The sequence below is a fragment of the Ursus maritimus genome, unplaced genomic scaffold, assembly GCF_017311325.1.
Source record: "Ursus maritimus isolate PB19 unplaced genomic scaffold, ASM1731132v1 scaffold_2, whole genome shotgun sequence".
Classification (NCBI taxonomy): Eukaryota; Metazoa; Chordata; class Mammalia; order Carnivora; family Ursidae; genus Ursus; species Ursus maritimus.
This window is the reverse complement of record NW_024424452.1, coordinates 4,333,835-4,349,203: the sequence shown is the minus strand read 5'-3', so window position 1 is coordinate 4,349,203 and position 15,369 is coordinate 4,333,835. Positions and strand designations below refer to the sequence as shown.

General features: G+C 48.0%; 1 protein-coding gene and 1 long non-coding RNA gene across 8 annotated transcripts in view; one reads left to right on the top strand and one right to left on the bottom strand.

The window, feature by feature from the left end:
- Nucleotides 1-15,369, top strand: part of RNF216 (ring finger protein 216) — a 141,956-nt gene that overhangs the window by 78,708 nt on the left and 47,879 nt on the right. The window lies entirely within an intron of this gene.
- LOC103669954 lies at nt 5,780-15,368 on the bottom strand. Its single transcript, XR_570461.2, has 3 exons — nt 9,038-15,368; nt 8,286-8,360; nt 5,780-6,212 (listed from the first exon to the last, which is right to left on the bottom strand). It is a non-coding gene; the product is annotated as an uncharacterized LOC103669954 (long non-coding RNA).

Sequence of the window (15,369 nt, the reverse complement as noted above, 5' to 3'; positions counted from 1 at the left end):
ACACAATTCTTTTTTAGCATGACCTGTCTAAATTCTTTTTTTCTCAATAGCAGAAAACTAAATATTTTATTAATCTATTAAAGAGCTAATTGGTATATTTTCCCCTGGTACTTCTCAAGATCTTCCCTGCCCTTGTAATAAACAGAATATCGCCCAAAAGAATTTGTCTCCACTGCCCATCTCACACAGTCTTTCCTTGTAGAAACCTTTGATTTGTTGTCAGTAGCAGCAAGAGAATTCCGTCTTAGAGAACATTTACTCTTATTAAGTGTAATTTTTGTAAGACTAATTTCTCAAGCACATAGCATTTCCTTCTTGGATGGAGCCTCTCCCTCCCCATCCATCACTGTCTACGCATGCCTGGGCGTCCTGGCCATGTGGTGACCAGCTTAGAGACATCAGCCTGCTCACTTCCTAATTTGGTCACAGTATGCTTCAGGCAGCCTTGCCAAACTTAGAAAAACACAAACACAGGGAGTAGCTTTGATATAGCAAAGGGGGATTTCCTCTTATCAAAAGACCTACAGTTCGCCTCTTGCTTCCTCTAAAAAGAGGAAGTGACACTTTGGGAGGTTATAGCTCACCCTGAAGTTCCCTCTTTAAGCCTCCTCCTCCATGCTGGCCTCTTCCCAGTTAGTTCCTGCTCTTCCTTTCTTCAGCTTTCTTAATGTTTCTCGGCATTTGCAGAGTTTAATTTTATTCTTAAGGAATTTTAAGGAGTAAGGAAATTTTCCACTTGAATGTCCATCAACGGGAAACAGGTTAAGTACGTTTTGGTGTAGCTGTACAATGGCATACACCAGGGGATGGCAGCCTTTTTCTAGAAAGGGCAAGATAGACGGTTTAGGCTTCTCCAACTACATAGTCTGTGTCGCAGCTACTCCGTCTTGCCGTTGTAGCGCACACGTGACACTAGACGGTGCATGAACAAATGAACGTGGCTGTGATCCAGTAAGATTACGTTTATAAAAACAGGCAGCAGGCCAGATTTGGCCCATGAGCTCCAGTCAGTCAGCCCCTGGCATACACAATAAGATTTAAAAGGATGACATGGATCCAGTAGTGCCAACACGGAGCTGCCCCCAAGATGTTAAGTGAAAAAAGCCAGGTGTAGAACAGTGGGTCCTTATGGTGTGTTTATATTTGGGTCTCAGGTGAGCAGAGGAGAGGTGTGCTGACATGTTGGGAAAATCCGTGTGGAAGGGCAGTTTCTTGCACTGGTCCCCGGGAGTAGCTTCAGGGGAGGCCCACGGAGGTGGGGGATGGGGCAGTTGTGCCTGTATTACTTTTTCAGTTCAAAAGATAGTGTATTCATTTTCATCAACCCAGTCAACTCCGAAGTTTTAAAGCAAAAGGATTTTGTTTTGTTGGTTTTAAGGGAACTTGAAAAGAAGGTAGAAATGTGATTTTTTTTAAATTGTGCTTATGTATTTTCAAGCCCATAGCCATTTCTCTTGGATCATTGTGAGGGCTGACTTTACCTCCCTCAAAAAGTGTGCATGGCCTCAGATTATAGGTGAGGTGGTGGGGTTTCAGGGCAAGCGGAAAGGGCTAGAACTCGGCAGCTCCGCCTTTCTTCTCACTGGCCTTTCTGCAGGAGCCCCATCTACAGCACGTGCCCAGGAGCTGCTGGACAGTACGCAGCCAGTGAGAAAACCATGGCCCCAAAGTCAGCCCCATGGGGATAAATACAGCTTTCATTAGTTACTATTCAAGACTGCTTCCAGCTGCTTCCTTTTCCCACAGAGACTATTTCTGACTCACAAGTAAGAATGGGTTCTGATTCACCTAAGCATTACGATGACCAGTTTTAAAAATGTCTGCCCTTGGTTGTGAAACTAGCAGATAAAGTTGTTACTTTCCTAGTATGTAAAACAGCTCACTTTTGGTATGAGAGGGACAAATAAAAGCTTTAGTAGCAAATCCTTCTCTGCTTAAAAGACAGTGAAGATAGGAGCAGCTCAGGAGTCACGGATGGCGGTCGGCCTTGCTGTGTGGCCCTTCCCCCACCTACCAAGCAAATACTTCTCAAATAGCTGTTCTAATCCTTTTCCATGTATAATTTGCAGGCTTGTGTGTGGTCATTCAGTTCTTCTACGGAGCTCTTTGCAGGAATGTCGGATATTGTACCTTTTGAAATCCCCCTTGGAGCCATGGTGGTGTGGGGAATTTGCAGAGCTGCGGAAGCAGTTGTAACAACGCAGTCTTGTCTTCCATGAGGGAGGGCCTGGCTGCCAAACCCAGAGCCTGTTCTGCATCACTTGTCTTGACTTTCCTTTAAAAGCATTAAGTGGGAAGGTACCAGTTCTGCTGAACAAGCAGGCATTGCCTTTTATGAGAGAAGTCATTTAAAACATCAAAAATATGTTTGAAAGATACTCGTGTACTTTTCTCTGACCTCAATTTCATACACTAGTAACTCTCCCATGCCAGAGACTTAGCACGACACACTCCCTGCCAGGTGGCCAGAGACATGTATCCACTCCAGAGGAGAGAGTGAGCTTGATTGAGGACACTAGGAAGTTGTGCTTTGCCATACCTATTGCCCTAAAGGGAAGCTGCGCATTTCAAAAAATAGGTTTAAATCTCTCTCTTTCTCTCTCCCTCTTCCTTCCCCCCCCCAAACACATATCCTCTCCTCTTCCCCTACCAACACCACCTGCACACCACCACCGCCACACCCCCGCCATTGCTCTCTCCATTACTGCTTTTAACCTTGAAACCTCTGTTGTACACTTATGCATCCATCCTTTTCCTGCTCTTGCATTATTAATGGGCCAGGAGCAATCGAGCCAGAACGCTGACATTACTAATTACTGCTTATAACCGAGAAGTAAGGAGCAGGGAGTAAAGTGGGTCACAAGACAGTGTCATAACAATAAAATACTGCTGTCGGGCAAAATTGCTTGGTGTCTGTACTCTGTCGTTCGGGGTGGAGGTGGGCTTTCACCACAAGCTGACCCGGTAGAGACCCAGCTGGTAGGAGGGGAAATGAATGCTCTTCCCAGGCTCTCGCTGTCTGTACACGGGGTTAGAGAAGGGGATTTGTTTTGTTTCTATCAGTACGTAAAAACCTCCAGAATTCTTATTCTAACCGAACAGACTTTTGAAAACAGACTCTTTGCCCTGGCGGTGTGAGCCAGAAGGAAACGCAGCAGAGTTGTGGGGAGAGTGCAGAGGGCTGGCTTCGTCCTCTCAGGGCCATGCGCTGTGCGCCCTGTGCCTCCACCAGCCCTTCACCTCCAGGTCTGAGTCTGCTCATCTGTTAAGTCCCCTCCAGCCCAACTCGGTGAGTTAGTACGCTTCCGTGCGCTGTCTATGCTGTGGGGGACCAAGCACATGCACTTACCCGTCTCACAAAATATGGGAAGAAGAGCATCGTCAGAGGAGAAAGGTCCTGAATTTAACTCAGCCCTCAGCTAGCCAAGGCCCTTCCCGCCACCTTTCCTCTGTGGAGTGAGGATAACACCAGCCCCGCTTACTTGGAAGGGTGGTTTGGTGCTGGCAGATGTATGTGGAAGACATGGGTTGACATGCCCGACGTGAGCTGTGGTGGCAGTTTCCTTGTGGTGAGGGCAGCACCTCCTCCTACGGCCTGAGCGGTGTATATTTCAGGGAGAGGAGCATTTCGCTGCACCCCGGCCACTGACAAATCTCAGGCCTTTATTGTGACCTGGGGACCTTAGCCAAAACCCATCTGGCTTCTGAGGAACACTGACTGTGTCTTCTAGAGGAACAGGAATTAGAAAGGGACTTTAAAGATGTGAGTAACATAAAATACAAACTTCCCTGCCCCTTCACATACCACTTTCTTGAACTGTGCATATCTAGATTATTTTACTCGTGTACTGTCATGGAATTACAGTCCTGAAGCTAGATTTCTTAGCGGTGAAAAAGTTGCTTATAGAAAGTACAGGAGGAAAGGAAAACTACTTTGAAATAATATTTTCTATTTGTTTAAAAGCATGAAAGATCATTTTTAGAGGACACATAGCTTAGATTTTTCTTGAAAACAGCTTCATGAAAGAGGAATTATTGATCACTTGATAGTAGAACTGAGAGGAGGTAGATTTCTGGGTGCCCTACCTCCTGGTCTTGAGATGTTTTGTCTTTCTCTTTTCTTCTTTTCCTCCCTTTTTTTTTTGTAATACTACAAATGCGGCCATAGTTGACAGAGTATTGGGGTAAGTCACAGTTCTCAAAACTGAAAGTAAATCCTGTCGCTTTTTCCCACGTGTCACACACCAGCCAGGTGTTTGAAGCGGGCTGTGTGGAAGGGTGGGCATCCCAAGGCGGCACTGCCCTGCGGTGGGCTCTCCAGTGCACGTGCACACTGACAGCCGAGCCCCACACCGGGAACTGCTGTCTCCTCGCCTTGTCCTCCTGTTCTGCCGCGAAGAATGGAGCCACAGCAGAATCCTACATACCCTGAGCTTTGTAGATCCATTTGATGAAAAAGGCTATTTCCTTTATTCAGTTCTTTGAACTCTTTTTCTCTGTTTCCTCGTTTAATCAACATTCGAGTTCAGAGTCTATTAAATTTTATTTTGAAAAGCACAGTGATCTGTATGGTATTGTTAACCATGGTCATTTAGGGGCTTGTATCATACTTTATCAAAAGCAGCCCTTTTTCGCCTGGGTGGCTCAGTCGTTAAGCGTCTGCCTTTGGCTCAGGTCACCATCTTAGGGGCTCTTGGGATTGAGCCCCACCTTGGGCTCCCTGCTCAGCAGGAAGTCTGCTTCTCCCTCTCCCTCTGCCTGCTGCTCCCCCTACTCGTTATCTCTCTCTCTCTCTCTCAAACAAATAAATAAAATTTCTTTTAAAAGAATGTGAGATAGATAAATTGAGAATTACCCAGTGCTAGAGTCACCGACAAAATTTTACATAACCCATCCCAAAAAAATAAGATTGATCTGTAGGTACTGGTCAGGAAACCTCTCCAGAAAATGCACTATAAGGTAAAAACAGCAAGGTAAAGTATGTGCAGTGTGAGTGTTTGGCCCCTTTTGTATAAATGTGAAGGGTTTATCTGTTAAGTATGTGTATTATTTTTTTCTGGAATGAAAGACTGCCGAAGGAGGCTTAAAACAAGAGGAGTGCACTTTGTCTTCATTTATGCCTGTTGTGTTTCTTAGTAGCGTGTACATGGGTGTCCTTGCTCTCACCAGTAATCTCTGTATCAACAGAGATTAAAACAAAATAAAACACCCAACAACTCCAGGACAGAAAACGGGTTTTAGCCAAACCCCTTCTCCCCCTGACATTCAGTCTGTCTGGAATGAACCAGTCAGTAGCTCCTGCTGCCATTCCTTTGTAGCTTTTGGATACGTATCTGGTATTATATACAGTTTTCACCCTACTTCAATAACTGTCTGCTTTTTATAGCTTTTTACGCTCTTCTCTCTATGTGAAAGAATTAAAAGAAGACGAATCATTGCTGGAAGTGCCCTTCAGTTTTTCACAGTTCTGTGCTTTTAACAGCAGAACGAGAGCCTGGTGTCCTCGCTGCCCAGCAGTAGGAATCCAGGACTTGGAGCATACTCTCGTGACTCTTCCAGGAAAGCTTGGCAGAGCTTCATGCAGTTTCGATGTTCAAAGTTCCATCTTACTCATTTGAACTGCTTGGCTCCCTCCATCTGTTAGACCTAGACTTGTATCAGGGTCCATATTGGTAACCGTGCAGAAGTGAGATTCACGAAGTAGAAACTTTTGATACTAAAATCTGTGTTGTAAGTTTTCTCAGGGAACACAATCAATACACGGAAAACAGACTTTGCTGATTGGATGTACCCATTCCTCTGAAGTTTATTTACTGCTCGAATCACCTCTCTAGTTTCATTTCCAAAAGCTAGTACCTTCCATCAAACATAAATAAACTCATCAGAACAGCTGCTTTTTTCCTCCTGGAAAACTGAAAAGAACAGGATGGTAGTATGCTAATTATGGAATGACAGTAAGAATTTTGGGCATAATCTGTGTAATCTAGACAAGTTCTTCATTCTGTTAGTAACTTGGTTTCCTAATCTGTAGAATGGGTAATGGTGATGCCTGCCTGTCTCACTGGGTCGTCTGAGGTTAAAGAAAGGGATGTTTGTAAGGTTCTTAGGTGGCACCTTTAATCTTCAGAAGTTGGATATCTTTCCTCTAAGACACAATAGGTTGGAGTGACCGCAGTCTCTTCAGTGGTTGATTATCAAGGAGAAGGTTATCCCTGGAAGATGACACAAATCGATGTTTTAACAAGAAAATAAAACAGAAGAGAGGATCCCAGGACAACAGAAGCAAAGAACTTTTCCAAGACTGGGAGGGAGGTATTCCTGCCCTGTCGAGACCCAAGGGGTAAGGACCAGGGAGAGTTAAAACTAAGTGGGGATTATCAGTGGGCAAATGATGTGAAGCCTGAAAACAGTGAAGATGTTTATCAAGGCTCATTTTTCTAAAGCTCAGGATGGCCAGAGATTGTAGCTGCATTCTTTCTGCCATGTTTTTACAACGTGTACTTCACTGAATTTTTCACATAGTTTTCTACAAGATCAGTACTTAGAACGCATTATAATGCTATGAATGTAAAGAATTCACATGTTGAAAATGTTTTGCTTTTGTCCAAGCCTTCTTAACATACATATTTAATTACAAGGCGTGAGGATTAATGGGGCTTTGAATACTTAAAGCTCTTTTCCCAAGATTAATTTGATTTAATTACCCCTGAGCTCAGCGTTTCCAGCCTTGGTGACTTGCTGTTTGGATGTGTCTGTGAGAGGAGGGGGCTCAGGCATGCTTCCCTACCGAACAAGCCCCTCCCCGTTCATTTTCAGCTCCTCACTTTGTCCTTTCAGTTGGGGGAAGAAAGGGAAAGGTAGTAGAAGTTGCCTCTACGGAGCTCATCTTAGAGCTTGCTGTATTTTCAGAGTAGTAGTATTTAGTGTGCATCCCTTGGCATCCAGGACAATAAAATAACAGAACAATTTCTACAGCCCTGCTCTTCCAGAGACTTAAAAATCCTGTCTAGCACCCTGGGTCCTTCAACCCTGCTGGCCTGTGTGAGGAGGAGGAATAGGCACAGGCCGCAGCAGAGCTTGACCCCAGACAGGGGCCAGTGGAAGTCCCCTCTCCTGACATGGATCGCAGTTACCCATCTAGTTGTGAAGGCAGAGGAGGCCTGAGAGCCTGTGGGGCAAAGAGAAGGAGGTGTCTGTGTTCAAGGCGACTGTGTTCTTTCCACCTCGGGCTGCCACCCTTGTGTCCACATCTGTGGTGGATGACAATTGTGGGGGGCTTTCCTGGTTCCTGCAGCCCGGGGCCAGTCACTGAAGGCTCACTCTCTTTCTCTGTGGTCTGGCTCCCTGTAAGGGCAGAGTGTGGAATGAGCAGCCAGGAACGAGGGTGGCGGGCTTGAGTGGATGCACAGGCGTAGCCAGCAGAAGCCGGCTTCCTCCGGTGTGCCGCCCACGGCAGCAGGGGTGGGCGCTTGGGCTCAGCCTGAGCAGGTCAACAAAGTGTTGAGTGATGGCCCTTCCCTGCACAGCCTGAGCCTGGGCTTGGGGAGCAGCAGTCTGCCCCAGCAGTAGTTCCACGTTTCCTTCCTGCTACAGGAGAGTACCCTACAAAAGCTAAGGGTGTGCCTTGAGCAGTAGTTGTTTGAGAGCCCATTGGAATGGCTGTTAAGGTATCAGTAGAGGCTGCCCTGTTCCCTCCTCTCGGCAACCAGGGCACAAGCCCCAGGGCCTTGAGCAGACCTGAGAACACTACACAACTCCTGGGGGTGATCTTCGCAGCCACTGACATAAGCCAGGCTTTCTTTCCAGAAACCCCAGGGGCATCACACTCCGGGAGTGGTGGCTGGTGCTTCCTGCAGCAGGTCAGGAAGAACGACGACTGGCAGTAGTTTGAGCATCAGGATGGTTTTCTTTGTTATTGTTTTTGCTTTTTAATGCACAGGCTCAGCTTAGAAAGCCTAGCTAGTGGAACCCCATGTTCGGCCATCACAAATCAGTGTCACATACTGGCCAGGCTGAATTGCTTTTCTGCCCCCTTCTTCACACGTCACCGTCTGCTTTTATCTAGTCCTTATCTCAGCCACGGCCAGCCTTCTCACTATATGTAACTTGTCATATCATAATGTTACTGTTTTTCCTTAAAAGCTTCCCTTGCCCTGTCCTGTACCCCACATCCCCCCACAATAAATGTACAATTCATTGATTATCTGCTGCTGTGCTAAGCTCTTTAAAAACTATCCCCAGGCTTCATAGTAATTCTGAAAGAGATGTCATTACCCCCTTATTACCAGATGGGGATACTGAGGCTTGTGGGGTGACCCGATCAGGTGGGGGCCGCTGGCGCAGGTGGTGGAAGGATTTACCTGAGGCAGAACAAGAGAGAGAGATGTTTACTGAACACACTGCAAGGAAGCGGTGGACAGGACAGCGGAGGGTAGGCTGTCTGCCAGGACATGGGGGGGGGGGCTAGAGTTAAGGGGGGACTGAGGAGGTATGGGAACATACGGAATTTCCCTTTTGTGGTACCTATGCCCGTTCACAAGTAGCCCCTGGGTGAGTTAGGGCCTACGGCTATTTCGAGATGGGTCGCCTGATGGGCCTGTTTGCATTCAGCCCGGTGGTTGCTGTGGGCCCTTATGCCTTACTCACGTTTCCATTATTCAAGCCTGGTTGCCTAAAAGTGGCCTCTACCTGGCTCAGAGGTAAGGTACACACCATAGACGGCAGAGCCAAGATTGAGGCCAGCACATCTGTTTAGAAGGTTCTAGTGACAGTTAAGGGTCCAACTCTTGGCTTCGGCTCAGGTCATGATCTCAGAGTCCTGAGATTAAGCCCGGAGTCAGGCTCCACGCTCAGCATGGAGTGCTTAATTAAGACTGTCTCTAATTCTCCCTCTGCCCCTTCCTGCATGCACACTCGCACTTTCTTTCTTTCTCTCTCAAATAAATAAGTAAATCTTTAAAAAATAAAGTTATGATGCCCGGGTGCCTGTGGCCAAGGTTACTTCTCCCAGAGAGCAAGGAGATAACATTGCACCTACCTTGGCCTGGCGAGGAATGTGGGAGGCCCCAGCTGTCCCTCTCATCGCTGTGTGAGAAGAGCAGCTCTCCTTTATGGGGTGCACACAGTTTCTCATTTATCTTTGCGGGGATCCTGCCAGGTACTTGCTTTCCCCATTTTTATTGATGAGGAAGCAGAGGGGGCAGGACTTGCTCAGACTCACACAGATCCTTCTGGTCCCCATCTCCCTCTTCCTGACGTGAGATGCTGTATCTTCAGCTTGTGGTCTCTTGTTTACTTTTTGCCACATGATCGTAATTGCTCCATAAGTACCGTGTCATGCCAAGCTTTTTTTTTTTTTTTTTTTTTCACTTAGCCTGATAGAAACACCTTCTGCGTTCTTAAACTGTTTGTAAACCTGCGTCCGACAGATGTGCTTTGGTTGAATGACATGTGCCCCGAGTCCAGGGTATAAAGTGTTTTCCACTTTTGCTGCTGCAAATAATGCAGTGCAGGGCTTTATACACAAAGCCTCTTCTTTTTTAGAATTATTCCTTAGAATAGACCCCTAGAGTAGAACTCCTGGGTCCAAGAAAATCCATTTTCTTGAGACTTCCAAAAATTCTTTCCAAAAGGGTTGCACATAGTTCTCTTTCCTCCAGTACATGCTGCTTATTTTAAAAGGAAAAGTGTCATAGTCTGTTCTTCAGCTCAGACTGGCTGCCCTTCCAGAGGGACACTGACAGCTGTGAAGGGCTACTTTGTGAAGTAGCTTTGGAGGTGTTTCCAAAGGATTTCAAAACAAAATAGGAAGTTTTAGAGTCCATGTTCGAGCAAAAGCCAGTGTGGGCCAGCCCTGAGGTACAGAATCCACGAACTTTGCAGTTGAGAAAGGGGAAAGCCCGTGCGGTTTGTCCTGGCAGCACAGCACCTCCTGTGCTCTCGGCTGTCCTCTGAGTGGACAGGCATGCTTGCTGTTTAAGTGCGGGCATCTCTTGACTGTCCCTGCCGTGAGGAGAGCAGCTGCTGGGGTGACGAAACAGTGGGAGAAGAACAAAGACAGCTGTGCCCGTGAAGCTGTGTCTTGAGAGCGTGAACATGTTCCCTCAAGGTGGTTGGTGGTGGCACAGGGAGTCTGTCACCTTCCGTCACCTTTGTAACCTTCTTTAGAAGATCCTGCATGCATACTTTGAGGCCACTGCCTTGGCTCTGAACTTGCTTTTGAGTTCGTCTTTTCCCTTCCCACTCTGGAAGTGTTTCCCATTGGTAAACTCAGAACTGAAGTGTGGCACTTGATTGGACGCCCGGGCCCGTGAATAATGTACTCAAGCAGGCCAGTGGGCTGTCTGTGGCATGTGGGAGTTGTGACCAGTGAGGCTTGGGCCAGCTCACCAGATAAAACTGTCCCAAGTTGAGTTAACGAAATTTGTCGTTGACGTTACCCAAGTAATGTGCACAGAGAAACATTCATGATGTGGTCAGTTGGTAGACTTAGGAAGGAGGAAGACACCCACCCTTGATGCTCAGGGTCCTGTCTGACCCCTGAGGCTTTGAGAAAACCCTTGGAATAAGCTAGAAAGAGATGTGCGCTGGAATAGGGCTAGTGGTTTTCCTCCCAGAAGGGTAGAAGCTGTTGGAGACACGGTGGCAGGCCCTGGAGAGATAGTAAGAATCAAAATCTAAGCTCCTTCTGTGGTCTCAGCCAGAAATGGTGGTGGTTTCAGGACACAGGAGTGGGGGGATCTCAGGTGGAGTTAGAAGGACTAGCTATTGGGTAGTAGTGTTCTTTAGTGATACAGGGGAGACTAAGAACAGCTTTGTGGGGAGGCAAGGGGATCCCAGGTCGTGTTTCAGAAATTTGTAGCTAGGTGGAGCTGCAAGCCGGCTGCTTAGGGGAGCCGTCAGAGCCTGGCAATGGCAGGGATGGGGAGGGGGGGATTGCTGACTGATTTTGCCTGGGAGAGTCAGATATCGTGGAGAAGGAACTCCAGGACTGGACCTAGAAGGCTGCTGTAGGGAGGGACAGAGGAGTCGGAGAGGCTCCCAGAAAAGGATGTGGCATATTGAAAGTGTTTCCAAGGGTGGGTGGGGAGGTGACGTGGCTGGGAGGGGGACGGTCCCTGTGGGAAGTCCATCCAAGGTGGGAAACCGGCGCGACGTGATCACATTCAGTGTCTCAGAAGGATATTCTGAGAGCAGTTTGAAGGAGGGACTGGAGGTGAGAAGAGGTTGGAGGCGGGGAGAGCAGTGAGGGCAGCTCGCGGCATGAAGACAGAGTGTGCACCTCGTACAGCCTCACTGCACTGCCGCCCTCATTGCGGGACCATCTGTCACCAGCAGAAAGGCAGACATGGGCGGGCTGGCCTGTGGAGCTGGCGGGGAGCGGCTGGCTTTATCAGAGTGTGATGGGGGCTGGCTCTGGATTCTGTGTGATGTTCTAGCTGTTCCTGGGCCAGTTTTTTGTTTTTTGTTTTTGTTTTTTAAGTAGGCTCCATGCCCAGCATGGAGCTTGAACTCATGACCCTGAGACAAGACCGGAGCTGAGACCAAGAGTCTGACACTTAATGGACTGAGCCACCCAGGCGCCCCCCCGGGCGAGTTCTAAAGGCACTCCTGTGGCTGTTCCCATAAGACCGGGTGTTTTAAATGCACACACAGAAATATGGTCCTTCTCTTGGTGCTTTGCTTTGCTTTTGCTTTTGCTCACTTTCTTCTTTAATTGCATCCTGCAACAGCACATTTCACTGGCGGATTCCATGACAGGAATGTTCTTTCACTTGCTTGATTTCAGTGGATTGATTTTGTGATCCATTGCCACAGCACCTAGAGCTCAGGCCTTGTCAAATAACTGATTATGTGGTGCAGACGTCAGCTCCCAGAAACACCAGGCAGGGAGGACTGCTGAGGGGCTCTCTGGTCAGCTTCCCCTCTGTCGGAAGGCCTCGCCCAACTTTCCCTGGCGTCCTCACAGCCTGTCCCTGGGAGGTGGGCCAGGCAACAGTGTTCCCTGTGCAGCTCCATTCTGGGCCTGAGAGATTGGCCCAAAGTCCCTAGGTGGTGGCAGAGCAGGCTGTCAATCTGTCGGTGGACTCGGCAGGAACAGCTCTGCCCGTGTTGAGACCCCGGCCCCTGTCTCGGTAGCAGTGTGGCATTCTGCCACCCACCTCACCCTATGCCAGTCTCCTCATGTGGCAGAACGGGGAGGAGAATACCACCCTTGCGGGGCGGGGGACGGGGGGGGGGTCTGTTACCAGAATTGAATGACTTAAGGTAAGAAGGTGCTTAGTCCATAAGCATTCATCCAGTGCTGGCCTTCGTCACTCATCCTGCTGCATTATCTAAGCTCCTCCTCTCAGATTCGGCAACCTTACTCAGTGTTCTTTTCAAGATCCTATACTTGGGGCTCCCATACATTTCCCTGTTGCTCTGCTCAGGGCCATTTCCAGTCCGGGGGATGGGGGGGTATTGGAAAGCAACCGGTAAACCCCCCGTGCCACCCATGTCTCCAGGTGCTCACACTCTGCTCCCCTGCAGCGTCCGGTCTCCTCGGCTGTTTCTGCAGACCTGCTGTCCAGTCCTTTGTCACTCTCAGTGCTGTCAGCTCTCGGTCTCCTTCTGTTTTTTAAGTGAGACAAGCCAGCTCTCACTTGGTGAGCTAGTGTCCAGAAATAGGCTCTGTCACCTTCTGTGTGAGGGGCCTCTCCATCCTGATTGCTGGAGATGCCCTAGGGCATGGTGTTCTGCAACCGGGCGGGAAGGGCAGGGCGGTGAGCAGGTGAGCAGTCGTGGTAGCGTCGCAGAGCAGCAGCTAACACGGACAGTCACTGCTGTGTGCCGCCACACTGTACGTGCTGCCCGTGAGTTCTCATTCAGTCCCGTAGCCCTGTTACATCCCCTTTTATAGATTTGGAAACCGAAGCTGGGGGAGATGAAGCACCCACCCACCTGTGGTCACCATTTAGTAAGTGGACGAGTCAGCGGACTCAGACGTACCCAGCATTCCTGACCACCGGTTATGTGGGGAGCCCTGTCACACTCATCTCTCTGAATACCACTTGTCTGTGTGACAAGATTAACCTTATGTAGTTGGTGAGACAGTGATGCTCATCAGAGGATTATCTCGGCAGGCAGACCGTTGACAGTTCTTTCCTTTCCTGAGACTAGTCACAAGATATTGTTCTGCAGATCCTGTTCATGAGATGTGGATAAAATATTTACATTGCAGGAGCTCAGATGACATAAAGCTGTGTTGTGTTTCTCTGTACGTGGATATTTTAAGTGAATAGAAAGCCTTGTCGATGGCCCCAAGATGGGTAGTAGATTTCCAAGAGTGATTTTCGTACTAGTCTAGTGAGGAGCTAACAGTTACAGAAGGCAGCCAGCAGAGGGCCCCAGAGCCTCACAAAAAAAGCATAGATTCTGGCCCCAGGCTGGATGCTTGCCAGTTCTCAAGCCAGCGCCCTTTGGCTCAGTAGGGATGCATTTAGGCAAGCCTGCACTGGAGAGCTCATCTCTGAACTGGGAGGAAACTCCAGCACCTCCAGGATCAAGACAGGAATCAAGCAGAAAGTAGACATTACAGTTAATTATAGAAGAACAGTTGCAGAATCTGGTGACCTGGTAGTCATGTGTGGTTTTGCTTTGAGGGTGGGGCGTGAGATTGTGTGCTGTTGTGTGTAAAGGAGTAATCCACTGACTTCTGCTGGAACCAGGAAGGGAACAGGAAATTAATTGTCCAACTCCTTCACATTGTAGTATCCCGTTGCTGTGATTTTTCCTGGGTTCTGATTCAGTAACCCTAATGGCCTCCGCATGTATGACCCACCCTCTGGGCAGATTCTTTCCTGGAATGTGCTGAGCAGCTGTCCCAGGACCCTGGACAGTAAATGGTAGTGAGGTAATGACAGACACGCCCAGAATGGGATTAGCTGTTTGGCTTCTTAACCCTCAGTATTAGCAATTGAATGGCCAGATTCCAGACTGGTTCTTAGTAATTTCTTTCCACCCAGAGGATCCTGATTGTAGGTGCTTACAACAATGCCTTTATAAGGGTTTGTTATTATTATCATCTGCTAAACACTGTATATGGACATTTCAATCATGGTCTACATCTTATTTTTTTCTTTTTTAGATTTTTTTTCCTTTATGGTAGAAAGGTGGGGGAAATGGTAAGAAAGCCAAAAGAATGGTTATATCATTAGCAATCACATCCTATGACGGGTAGGACTTCTGTCCCGCGCACCTTTAGTGAGATTGAAGACATTGACGCACATACAGCAAGTAGAGCACGTAGCGTTCGAAGGCAGGGAAGTGATGAGTAGAAATGTGTGCTCAGCAGTCTCCCGAGTAATGCGTGCTTGCTCTGAAATGAACACCCTGACAGGTTAGAAATAATACAAAGTAAAGTCTTTTGCAGCTTTCCACACCTTAGAAGCTCTTTCAGAGTGCTCTTAAAATGTTGGGTGGGGGGGCGCCTGGGTGGCACAGCGGTTGGGCGTCTGCCTTCGGCTCAGGGCGTGATCCCGGCGTTATGGGATCGAGCCCCACATCAGGCTCCTCCGCTATGAGCCTGCTTCTTCCTCTCCCACTCCCTCTGCTTGTGTTCCCTCTCTCGCTGGCTGTCTCTGTCTCTTAAAAAAAAAAAAAAATGTTGGGTGGGAAGGCTGTGCACATTTAGATTCTGTAGTGGTATTTTATTTAAATTGGGCCTCTGATTAGGTTTCTTCTTAAGGTCATTTAACAGGACACCTGGGTGTCTCAGTCAGTTAAGTGTCTGCCTTCGGCAGCTCAGGTCATGATCCAAGGGTCCTGGGATTGAGTTGCATCTGTCTCCCTGCTCATCAGGGAGCCTGCTTCTCCCTCTCCCTCTTTCTCGCCCCCCCCCCATACTCACGCTCTCTCATAAATCTTTAAAAAAAAAAAAAAATAGAAGGTCATTTAACACGGCTTTACTTGGTTTGTCTTTTAAGAAGCAATAACCCCAGGATACCTGAGTGGCTCAGTTGGTTAAGCATCTGCCTTCGGCTCACGTCATGGTCCCAGGATCCTGGGTTCGAGTTCCACATCAGGCTCCTTGCTCAGCAGGAAAACAAAATCTCTCTGACAAATAAATTAAAAAAGAAAAAAAAGAAAAAGCAATGTAAATAGAACCTTGGTGAGATTGTGTCCTGCATGCAGTCTCTTGTCCCGTGGGAGCAGCCCAGCTGGACGCACACCTGGTCCTGGGCCCAAGGTCAGCCTTGAAATCACAGCGTGGGACAATGGCTAGAGGGGAAGCACTCTGAGCCTGAGACCTAAGGAAGGCAGGTGGTTTTTCTGTATTTCATGGTTCTCATATTATCCTGTGTGTTTGTGAGTCCTTTATTTTTTTTT